Source organism: Mustela nivalis, assembly GCF_964662115.1.
Source record: "Mustela nivalis genome assembly, chromosome: X".
Classification (NCBI taxonomy): Eukaryota; Metazoa; Chordata; class Mammalia; order Carnivora; family Mustelidae; genus Mustela; species Mustela nivalis.
In genome coordinates this window covers 112,261,866-112,274,502 of record NC_139040.1, presented here as the reverse complement: position 1 = coordinate 112,274,502, position 12,637 = coordinate 112,261,866, and the positions used below count along the sequence as shown (strand labels likewise).

The window sequence follows — 12,637 nt, the reverse complement described above, 5'->3', positions numbered from 1 at the left end:
TTTTCCTCTATTTATGCAGTTATGATGATATAAGGGGAAAATATTTAGTAAAATACTATATTGAAGGAAAAGATACTTAGAAGGTACTCTCACTGTCAATACTCATGTGCTAATGGCTGCTGAAAAATAATACTTTGAAAACAAATATAATTCATTGCAACTAAGTGCTTTTTCAACTTTTATTTGCTTATCCTATCAATTCTAAGCAAGCTCTGTATTACAGAAATATATATCATTCACAACCTTAAACTCCTTTAATAAAAAGGTGTGAGATTTTGATTTTTTAATCAATCTGCCATTGAAGCTGAGATCTGTTGTATGGAAAAATATCACTAGAACATTAGTGTATTTGTTTTTTTTTTTAAATACCGTACTATATAGGATACAGTAATCATCCTATATATCTTCAGTTTTATATCAACTTAATCAATGATTCTCTAGGAGCCAATTTGGAAAATGCTCAGTGACTTCATGAGACAGTTCTATAGCTTGGGTTTTTGAACAAGAGGTGCTCTTGGTGGCATGAGGCACCATTCAAGAAGTCCCACTAGATGACAGCAGGACGGAGAGGCATTATCAGCTCTCTGGTCCAGGCCCAGCCGAGCGCCGCTGGGAATAAACACTGTGGAACCTATGAACCGCCCCGCTGAGTCTGGTCAACCAGACGCAGCACTGCCTGCCACATGCCAGGTAGTATATTAGCTACTGGGATGACAGTACTGAAGAAAACCAATGAAAGGTTCTTCTAACTGCATGGAGTATATCAATTGTTAGGAGCAATCCAAGAAATGCAAATGAAAAAGAGATTTTAAAAATCTATTATGTTCATAATAGAGCAAAAATGTCCCAGAAATCTGGAGACCTTACAAAAACAGTCTGCAATGAAACATGAAGCCTCCTGCTTTCCAAGGGCATGCATTCATAGTGAAGACATTTTGTGACAATCCTGATGCTTTCCATACAATTTCTGCTTTGAAAAAAGCAGTTCATGTAGACAAGTCGACTCCCTCTCTGGGATCAAACAACACTGTCTTCTGGAGTTATGGGATTTCATAATATAAAATATTGTGATTAGCACTCTAACCTTTGCCACTGAGGGAGGAACTCAAGACTGGTTTCTATTCTACCCAGCCAGACCTGCAAAATAGCCGAGGATATCCATTCTCCTCTAGATACTCAAATGTTCCCCAATGGACTCAGTAACAGTTTAAAAACTCATGTCTGAAAAACCTGAAAGTGAAGACATATAATCCACTACAACATGAAAATATGTAGAGAACATGTCTGCTTCCCCATATAAAGGAGGATCTATTTGGGAAACTCAAGGCTATGACTTTTATTGCATCAATTTATGTGGTATACACCTTGTCATATGATCTGCATATACTCTTCCCAGCCATGGAGAAGGAAAGAAAGGCACGACTTTCAGTGCACCTGTGTGGAGGGGAGACTGGAGATTTTAATAAAACACCATGGACTTGTCAACCTTAGAACTGATGCTGCTAATACTTAAAGAGAATCTCAACTTTCTCCAAGTGGCTGGGTTGAGATTCTGCTAGTTAATTATTACAGGTTTTCAACATAAATAACAAATCTAAGGAGATACTTTTAGCAAAAATACACTGCATTTACTTAATCTTCACACTGCACAGGGAATACTGATGGCATGATAACTGAACGTTTTAAAATGCTTCCAATTGAATTAACAGACTTTTAGCTTTACTTTTGAACATATTTAAATTTGAAATAAACCAGTGACAATAGTAAATGATTACTTTTAGTTGTGACTACCTATCACAAAATGAATAAAAAATAATGAGTCAGTGTGAGTACGTAACGGATCATTTATTTATTTATTTATTTCAGATTATTTATTTATTTATTTATTTGACAGAGAGGCAGGCAGAGAGAGAGAGGAGGAAGCAGGCTCCCTGCTGAGCAGAGAGCCCGATGCGGGGCTCGATCCCAGGACCCTGGGATTATGACCTGAGCCGAAGGCAGAGGCTTTAACCCACTGAGCCACCCAGGCACCCCACGTGATGGATTATTAGCAGCCGTTTGAAAGGACCAATAGATGGTGGAAATTCAGATATTATTTCATGACATATTAAGACAGGGAAACAGAGAGAGACATGTCGCCAGGACATCTTCATGTGAATTCATACAGACAAGGACAGGACAGGAATATTGAAATGCAGAAGACAAGATGATATTGGGGAATATTTCCTTTGCTGTTTCCCCATTGTATGATAACTTACAATCAGAACAAGATTCATATAATTAAAAAAAATGGAGTGTATGTATTTGGCTATTCCTGTGGCAGTGAAATTAAAAAATAAATTAAGTTGTCAATTCTTTTCCTGAAATGTGATGAGAGTAGAAAATTAGCACGAGTGTCTTGAGTCTTCTCTTACTTAGTAAGATGGATTTAGTATCCTAAAGAGGGGTAAACAAGGGTGTATTAAAAAATCTTATCAAACCCACGATTGGAAGTACTTCTATTTTTACAATCTTTATGACCTTAAGCTTTTTCACACTTAGCTAAGATACGTAAAATGAGAGGATATTAATATTTGAGCTGCTAAATATGCACATTTGTGGTGATGGCCCCAAGATGTAACAATGCACTTGTAACCTGCACAATTTCATAAAGACACGTGCTGTCTTGTGATCTGAATAAAATCACATGTTTAGGGAACCCCTGTCAGGATTCCTTACACCATAACTGCCCCCATGATCTACATGTGTGCATGCTCAACTTGTTTTGGCTTCTTGGAAGTTAGGAAAAAGCTACATTTTAGACTGTGGGCAATTCGGGACCCTAAATATAATTCAACTCTTCTCTCTTCCTCACATGTACAGGGGACTAATGGAGTGACTGGAAATAGCTACCCAACCAATGAGTTTGAAACCTCTGCTACTCGTCTGACAACATTCAGCTCCCCTTTCCTCTCTCACTTCTCTCACTCCACTTCTTTCCATGATCCTTCCACCCACCCCTGTTACATCCACTGAAATTCTTCCCGTAACCATCACCATGATGGAGAGAGAGCACACAACACAGAGCCTACCACTGGACACATGAGACCAACATATTTTTAACTTGTCTTTCAGCTTATGAGATATTTAAGATGTATGTCAAGATGATTTAATATACGCTTACTCTGAGAACGGATCCATGTCTTCTAGTTAATTAATATAAGCATTATACCCCATACGTATATTTTGAAAAAATTTTTGGTGAGAACTCTTGACTTCCAATCTCTTTGCAGATTTCAATTACACAGCACAGTGTTATCAACTACAGATATTTTTGTTAACATTTGCTGAGAAGTTCCTTTTAAAAAAAATATGCTCAGGAAAACCAGCTGTGTTCTTGTTCTGGTCCATACACACACACACACACACACACACACACACACACACACACACATACATATATATATGAAATATATATATATATATATATATATATATATATATATATATATATATATCTTTTTTCCTATCTGGAATGGCTTTGTACTGTATTACCTTAGGTTAACTCGAACTACATTCCACAAATTCCCTTTGCTGTGTATTTCCAGCGTGGTATTGGACTCAGTGAAGATGTGTGCATTATGTAGAAGGCAGAAGTGAAGGCATACACTTCAGTATGTTCTAAAGGATGAGGAAAGACAGGGCCTCTTGCTGCTTATACGGGTTGTCATGGAGGTAATGGGTTATCATGGTGGGGTGGAGGTAGCAGCCAGACATGCAACTTTTTAAATTGCTGTGTCCTTCACTACATCCTAAGCCAGGTTTTAGACCAATTCCAGGGTAGGGTGAAGGGCCCCAGCTGATCCGACAGCCACCAACGTGACCAGAGATGGAGCTGACAAAACACAAGCATATATTCCAGTTTGTCTTCATCTTCTCCAGTTCATCCACACAGGTTTCGCTGTGCCCAGTCTGTCCTTGTAAACTCGTTTGCCTTGTTCTCTCCCACTTGCTGAGTTCAGGCACCAGAACCAGAAGCAGGAGTCTTAGATAGACTTGTCCAACCAACTTCCACACTGACGTAATATATACTCAACTGGATGCCGTATTCTGGATCACTGCCAGTGGGACTGTGTGGTCTGATCACGCCTTGACTTATACACTGCTGTGGACACGTGCCTCCAAGACTGTCTCCAATGGCCCCCACCTATTCACACCCATGTATAGGCCCCCATCCACATAGTTTTAGGGTTGGCCTCATGCAACCAACAGAATAAAACCCAAGTGACAGTGTGCCCCTTTGGAAGCCAGAGGGGATAATAGGCACTGTGGCTTCCTGCTTGCTCTCCTTCTTTCTGGGATTACTTTCCCTAGGAGGAAGGCAGGTGCCACATCATGAGGAATCCTAGGGAAAGGCTTACATTTGGAGAAACTGAGGCGTCCTGACAACAGCCATGTGAGTGACTTTGGAAGCGGATGCTCTAGCCCCTGTCCAGGCAGAGGTGACTGCAGCATCAGCCTTGGTTTGATGCTAACCTCATAAGGGATTCTGAGCCAGAACCACACAAGCAAACTCACTCGCAAATTCTTGAGCTTCAGAAACTCTGAGTTGATAAATGCTTGTTGTTTTAAACCATTACATCTGGGGGATTTGCTATGTCACAATAGATAATAAATGATCAAATATTGCTATCAAAACCAAAGTCTAATTAAAAAATCCAAATAATTCTCAAATCCCAGAAACCTTGTCACAACTTTTAAACATATTACTTGTTTACCAAAAGAACTTTCAGAATCATCACAAGATGAAATAAAAATAGACTTGTGCCCTAGATGATCATTAAGAAAATTCTTAAGACACTCTACACACATACGACACCATGAGATGTTTTCTTAGTAAATAAATCACAGTTTTTTGAAACCAATTACTAAGATAAAGTTCATTTAAAAATAATCATTTCGAATGCTTAGTAGTAGGGAAAACAAAACAATATGAAAACATTAAAAAAAAAAAAAGCACCAAAAAAATCTCCCAAAACGTTAGGATCAAAATGCTTAAGACAAATATGCAGAATTTTAGACCTCTTATTTGGGTTTCATTTTACTCCACTTTAAATTGAATAAAATACCATAGTTACTTAGCACTCTGATGCCCACTGCCTAAATATTCCCCTTCAGGCTGTTATATTCTATATTAGAACTCAATACCCAGTGCAATTTCTGCTAATATTTCAATTGCCTAGCTTTTATGTAATGCCACAGATAACAACTCTCATAAAAAACCAGGAAGTAAAAAAAAAGGAAAAAAAGTCAAATTAACTTCTTACATCAGTGAATAAATTTAACTAAACTGAGAATGTATCACCTCAGATTCATTATCATTCAGTAATTGACTCTAATCAATTTTTTGCAACTTTTCAGAATGGTTTAAGGTGGGGGGGGCATGACTTCAGATCTTTCAAAGAAAATAAAGCCACTCCGCAATATTGCAGAAGGTGACTGCTTTCGTTGGTTACCTACTCTGCGTGGAAGCTGACCCCAAGCCTCCTACTTTCCTTGTCTACCACCTGTCTCTGCTGAATGTGCCTAAGGAGTTAGGATAATTAAAGACCATGTCAAAAACAAGTATCAACAAAGTCTTCCAAAATAATGCAGTCACAATAACTTAATCTTCATAGACATTTAAATATATCTTTATTATTTCACATAATAAAAACAGTAATACTTTTTATAAAGGAGATGGAAATGGGAAGGTTTAATAATGTGTGTCTTTCCTGCCCTCTCTCTCTCTCCTGAGGAATACACACTTGCAGTCTGGTAACTGTCTTTCACTTACACAACTATTGTCCTATTTACACAAACAAGTGAATACATACACAGGCATAAGCAACCCAGCGGCAGGTACAGGTGTCAACCAGGTGTGTGTGTGCATGTATTATGTCAGATAACTTTATGTCCCCATGTATAAATGTGGAGTTTCTGACTTTCCAGCCAGAAGATAGGGATGATTTTATTTTTGTTAAGAGCCATAGGCACTTTTGGAAAGGTAAGACACTACCTGCTGTCTCTTGTGCTATGTGTAGAATTTGCTAAAAATGAAACAAGCAATTCCTGATTGCTACATGCCATGTCAATATATCAGCTGCTGCTTCTGTTCCTGGTTTCCACAGAGTGGTTTTATAGAAAAACTTGAGAAAATTGGTTTTGACATTGGTATTTTATAATGCACAGGAACGCAGTGATGATAGTTTACAGCAGATGCCAACAGCCAATGGAATGGGAACTACCAGAAATCTCTGAAGCCTCGTTCAGAAGCTTGCCACGTTGCCTCCCAATGTTACCAATTTCTTCCATCTTTGGTATTTAGGAGCCTTATTCCATTCACAGATCATCGATCTCTCTTAATAAATTAGTACTCTATTACTGCATCCAAAATTGCCACGATACTTAGGGTCTTCAAATAACATTTAGGATGTCACGATTTCTGTGGAACAGGAATCCAGGCACAGCTTAGCTAGATGACTTGGCTCAGGGGCTGTCACAGGCTGCAAAGTGTCTGCTAGAGCTGTCATCATCTCCTGGCTGGAATAGGGAAAGATCTATTTCCAAGCTCACTGGCACTGCTGTTGTGCGCAAGCAGTTCCTCTCTGGATGCTGACCAGTGATCTCCTGGGTTCTTTAATAGGCGGGCCCCTCCCTAAGGCAGCTCCCAGCACAGCAGCGAGCTATACCAGAGCAAGAAAGAGCAAGAGAGCCTGCAGGCGAGACAGAAGCCACTGGAAGTGACATCTTATCTCCTGGGCTATATTTTATTATTTAATTTTATTGTTAGAAGTCAACAGGTACAGGCTATGCAAGATGAACGGATTACAGAGGAAGGGGGTATCAGGAGATGAGGGCCACTTTAGAGGTTGTCCACCACACCATTATCTCCCTATCTCAAAGAAGCCTTACTTCCCAGGGAAATGTTTAGAGGCCATTTGCACTATAGTTAAACAAAAGCAGCTTTTAGTTAAAACAAAACAAAACAAAACAAAACAAAACAAAACAAAAAAACCAAAAACCTTTTCCTCTTCATTTTTATCCATCTAATCTGATCTAAACCTAGACTCTTATGTGTAATCAGAAGCTGAAAATTACTGGGAATCTGTGAAATTCAAATCACTTCACTTATTAATTTGGTTTTTAAAAAATGTTTCATCATTTTATTTTTCAAATTAAAAGTCACTGAGTTGATCAAAAGTCTTTTTAGTATTTTTTTAGTGTGGTTTTTTTTTTTTAATCAGGTATAGTTATACAATCTTTTGCATTCCTGATATAGCTCTTGTACCCTCTTGCTCTCTCTCTCTCTCTCCCTCTCTGCGCTACTCCTTCCCCCTCCCCAGGCTGTCCCCCTATCAATTTCACCATTAGTTTGTAAGTTTCCCAACTTTTTGCTACGAACCAACTTCTGGCTTTGGTGATCCTCTATTTTATGTGTGCATTCCTACTGTTAATTAGCCTTCTTATTTCTCTTTGTACTTTGGGCTTATTTTATATTCATTTTTTTAACTTCTTATAATAGATGTTACGCTCACTAATTTTCAGATCTAAAAAAATATTCATCTTGATGGTATCACAACTCTTACAATCATATCCCAGCTCAATAAATAGAAATGTTACCGAGTATATCAGAATTTGCTTTCTACCTTCTCCCAGTCAGTAAGCCTTTCCTGTTCTCCAAAGGTAAGTGTTACTGGGCCACGTCAGAGCAGCATTTTGTCTGGGGTTAAGTTTCCCCACAGTTGAGACAAAATCCTTCTGAGTAATCCCCCTTCTTCCTATGAATTACGTTTTCCCAGCCTAGTTGATGGGAAGCAGCACTATTCTGGAAACTGTAAGAGATTTGAGCACTATTCCCTGCAGTCCTCTCTGATGGTTTTTCCCATGGCCTATGGTAGTTGCTTCACATGCAGGTAGCCATCAGTACTCTTGAGGACTGTGGGGATTGAGGGGAACCCCCTAATGATCCTTTGTGCAGCTACTTCATCTCCATTAGTATGTCCTGCAAACCCCAGCCACCTTGTTCTTCCTGGACTCGTAGTCCCATCTCCAAAATACAAAAAGTCTTGCAAGTTCTACCTGGATTCCCCTCCCTGTACCATGGTTTGGGCAGTCTCTCAAGGCAATAACCTGGGATAATCACAGAGCTCACCCTGCTTGCCTCCCCCTTCTCAGGAATCAATGTAATTTACTGCCTGGTATCCTATGTCTTCAAAACCATTTCTTAAAAATTGATTCTGAAGGGTTTCTGGTAAAAGAATAAATTCTGTCTCTGACTTCATCTTAAAAGTAGAAGTCTCAGAGGACCTAATAAACATTTTAAGGAATGTTAAACTAATTTTTCCCTGTTTCCATATTAGAATGAATCTTTAGATTTGTGTTATTTCCAGTAACTCTACACTAATGTGTCACTCAAAGACAATTGACATTTTAACAGCTGAGGTGTTTCTCTAGCATCTTACACCTCAAGGCCAGTTAATCTTTTAAGAGGATGCTATCATTCAAGAAATGATTAGTGCTAGGGACCTTCCTCTTGGAAATAAAAACCGTACTAAAATCTAAACGTATGTGTTAAATATCAAAGAACTCAAGGATCTATAGAGGTTTCAACACAAATCCTAATGTGAGAAGATCTTCCGGGCCATTTAGCAATTGTGGAGGACAATACCATTCCTCTGATCTCTAACCTACCATCTGCCATTTTTATGTAAAAGTGCTACTCTTCTTTATGCAATGGAGGTAAGCCTCATTCTTATATGAATAGACAGTTAAAGAAGTACTTGAAAAAAAACTTTCAACATGAAAGAGACAAAAGTAAACTCAAAAATGAAGTAGGAAACAAGATAATGCAGGAAAAGGAAGAAACTTCAAACAAATATAGTTAATGTCTTCAGACAAATCAGAGCAAATGTTGATGAACTAACATTCACTGGAGGCACTGTGTACATGGAACCAGAAAAGAATGCATATGAAGAAGGATATGAAGAAAATTGATGTCTTAGAAATAAAAAATTACAGCACCAACGTAGAAATGCAATAAAATAAAGTCAATAAAAACTCCCCCAAAGTAGAAAGAAGGCAAGGAGGTAGAAAGTAGGAGAGAACTGGTAACATGATCAAAGAATCAAATCAGAAAGTTCATACCTGGCTTGTAAAAGTTAAAAAAAAAAAAAAAAGTGCAAGAGAGACAAATGCCATGTTAGCCCAAAAGTAGAGGCAGAACTATCACATTAATGGACCCACTGAGCCCATATACTACAAGATACTACTACAAAAAGGAGAAAGGAAAAATGTAAAAGCATTCAAGAAGAAAACCAAAACTAAGCCAAAAGGAACAGCACATAGAGCAGGTTAACTTCAAAAAGTTGGAAGTTATGGCACAGAAATTCCCAGTACTAACATCTGGAAACTAGAAGACAACTTGGGAATGTCTTCAGGATTCTGAAAAAAAAAATGATATTCAAGCTAAAATGTTATAATGACATTAAAATGGCAACAAATGTCAAGGTAAAATAAAGAGATTTTCACACTTACAGAAATAATTCACCCTCAAAACAATTTTCCTTCCATGGAAACTCTCAGGAACCTAATGGGGGATGTAATTTACCACAAGAAAGTAACACACCAAGAGAGAACAAGACATGACTTCTGGGATCCAGGAAGCAAGTCATGTAAGATGAAAAGCAGAGAATTTCTATAATAAAGGTAAAGGGAAATCTCAGGTTGACTCTTATACAGTATGCTAGTTGTGAGTGAACTTTATAGAGGTCACCAGGGAAGATGTCTCCATAAAGAAAAAAGAAATGTTGCATGAACGATATTGCTAAAATACATTTTACATAGCATATAGAACATGTGGAAAGGATTACCAGTAGGTACATTTTAAAAAGCAAATAAAAGATGAAAATACTTTTCTGTAGGATAATCAGAAGTTTTACAAGCAAGGATCCATTATCATTATATATTATTTGTCTTAGTAATGGAAAATTTTTGTAATGTCAAAATAACATGAATATTGAGTTACCCTGAAATTGTGATATAATGAGACTGGAAAAAGGAAAGGAGGGAAAATTGGAGGGAGGTGAGGGAAGGTGAAACATTACATTCTCAATGGCAGGGGCACCTGGATGGCCTTTAGCTCAGGTCATGAGCTTGGGACTCGGATCAAGCCCAGCATCAGGTTCCCTGCTCAGCACGGAGTCTGCTTTTCCCTCTGCCTCTTTCCTCCACTCACGCATGTTATCTCTCTCTCTCATTCTCTCTCTCTCATGAATGAATGAATGAATAAATAAATAAAATCTTTTTTAAAAAATTAATTTTTCAATGGCCGTAACAGGAAAGTGATACACAAGTTATAAGATGGATAAATCACGACATGCATATTTAGAAATATGGAGATAAATAAGAGAATGTTATGAATTGTAAGGGACTGCCTCTAGAGGCACAAGGTATAAAGAGAAGGAAAAGGTGGAACAAGCAGTTACACTTTGGATTTTTGTATGCCTTTCAGATTATTTGCTTTTGTTAAACTATGTAAATGTAATACAGTTATAAAATTGTAATTATCACACACACACAAAAACCAAGATGGAAGAGATGTTGATACTTCAGTCCCATGTCCCCTTGTCCCAAATAAATCACCTGGGATCTTTGGTAGATGATGCTCACACCCTCTGACCATTCCCTCTCTCAAGAGCTTGAGTGGCAGATCTTCTCTAAGAGTTTTCTAGGCAGCAAGGGAAAAAACAATGGGTAACTGCGGAATCCCTGATACACCTGGTCCCATATCTCAAACTATGGGTATGATTAATGGTGTTAAGATGTTCCTGCTTCTTATTCATCTAGACAGATGACTCTGAGGCACGTTTACCATGTTATCTCAGAGGGTCCTCAGCACCTTGAGCCCCAGTGGAACATAGCAAACACCTAACCTTAATATACTCTGCTGGCTTTTCTCACTTTCCTTTCTTATCCTTCCTGGGATCACCTCTCAAATAAATTACATGACCTAAGGTCCTTTCCTTGCTGTCTAATTTTTGGGGATCCCAAACCGAGATAGATGACTAAGAGATGTTCATTAATACTGCTGATTTATATGCTTCCATTTATCCCCTTCTTCTTATTAATTATTGTAAGCTTGCTCTTGAGTTGGAGCTATTACAAAATTCAAATGACATACTAAGGTCTGTAGAACCCTAAGGATCATAAAGAAAATTTATGACACGTGATCAAGAATTCTAAAGCAGAATTCAAAGCTGAACATAGCAAGTCAGTCACAGCATCGTGCCATAGGGGAGAAACGGACCTGTAAATCCCCGGAGCGAGGTTCTGCCTATTCAAGGCTGCTGCTACCACTACTCCGGTGTAGAGACACTGAGTGAAGCCAACTGCACCATGGATGATGACCTGGAGGCAAACCCTTCAAATGAGGATGTGGACGAGAAGAAGCCAGAAGAACACATTAAACTCAAAGTCATCAGACAGGATAGCAGTGAGATACATTTCAGAGTGAAAATGACAACACGTATGAAAAAACTCAAAGAACGCTACTGTCAAAGACAAGGAGTTTCAATACACTCACTTCGATTTCTGTTTGATGGTAAGAGAATTGATGATAACCACACCGCCAAAGAGCTAGGAATGGAGGAAGATGATGTAATTGAAGTTTATCAGGAACAAAACGGGGGTCATTCAATGATTTAGGTATCCCTTTCACCTTTTTTTCCTTTACCCTCAATCCTTTTTTATTTTTAAAAATAGTTATTTTTAATGTGGTGTTCGAAATAGAATTGAAAACTGGCACCTCATCTTGTTAAACTATCTGATAATTAGAATTCTGTTGACCATTTTTCACTATCACTTTTTTTCATTGTGCTGATTTTGGAGATCAAACCTCAGCCTCCTTCATATATTGCCCTCCTTTTTAAGAAATTACACGGGTACATGGAGAGGCCAGGACTGTGCAATTTTATGCTTTTGATAAATAAGAACCAATGCCAGTGTTAAAAATGTCTCGTTAATGGGCCCTAGAGTTCTAACATGTTACTGCTACATTCGTGGACTATGACTTTCAGTGGGAGATGGAAGTTTTTCAGAGAACTGAACTGTGGAAAACAATCTTTCCTTAACTTGAAGCTACTTTTAGAATTTGAGTGTCTGGACCAAAATACGAGTACTATCAGGCTGGAGCTGAGATAACAGCAATGGTGAGAATAATGATTAACCCCAAAGATGGCTTCACTACGGAGAAAGCAGTTTAAGATAAAAGAGAAAAATCTCATCAGAAGATCCCAGGAAAGTTCAAATTTCCGTTAGCAGTTAATAAACTTATTCATGCAGAAGTGTATTCAATATGAACACTGCTCTTTTGGGTTTTATTTGTACTTTTAGGCCTGGGGTATGTTTTTTTTTTTTAAGGTTTTATTTATTTATTTGGGAGAGAGTGCACTTATGAATAAGAGGGAGGGAAAAAAGTAGGAGGGAGAGGGGCAGAGAGAGGGGCAGAGAGAGGGGCAGAGGGAAGATGGCAGAGGCAGGAAGAGGAGGGCAGAGGAAGGGGGCAGAGGGAGAGGGAGAAGCAGACTCCCTGCTGAACAGGGAGTCCAACAATGATGAC

General features: G+C 38.4%; 1 pseudogene across 1 annotated transcript; it reads left to right on the top strand.

Moving 5' to 3' along the window:
* The first annotated feature begins 11,415 nt into the window (after window positions 1-11,415).
* Window positions 11,416-11,724, top strand: LOC309855938 (small ubiquitin-related modifier 1 pseudogene; annotated as a pseudogene). Its single transcript has one exon. The product of its transcript is annotated as a small ubiquitin-related modifier 1 pseudogene (transcript).
* Window positions 11,725-12,637: the final 913 nt, after the last annotated feature.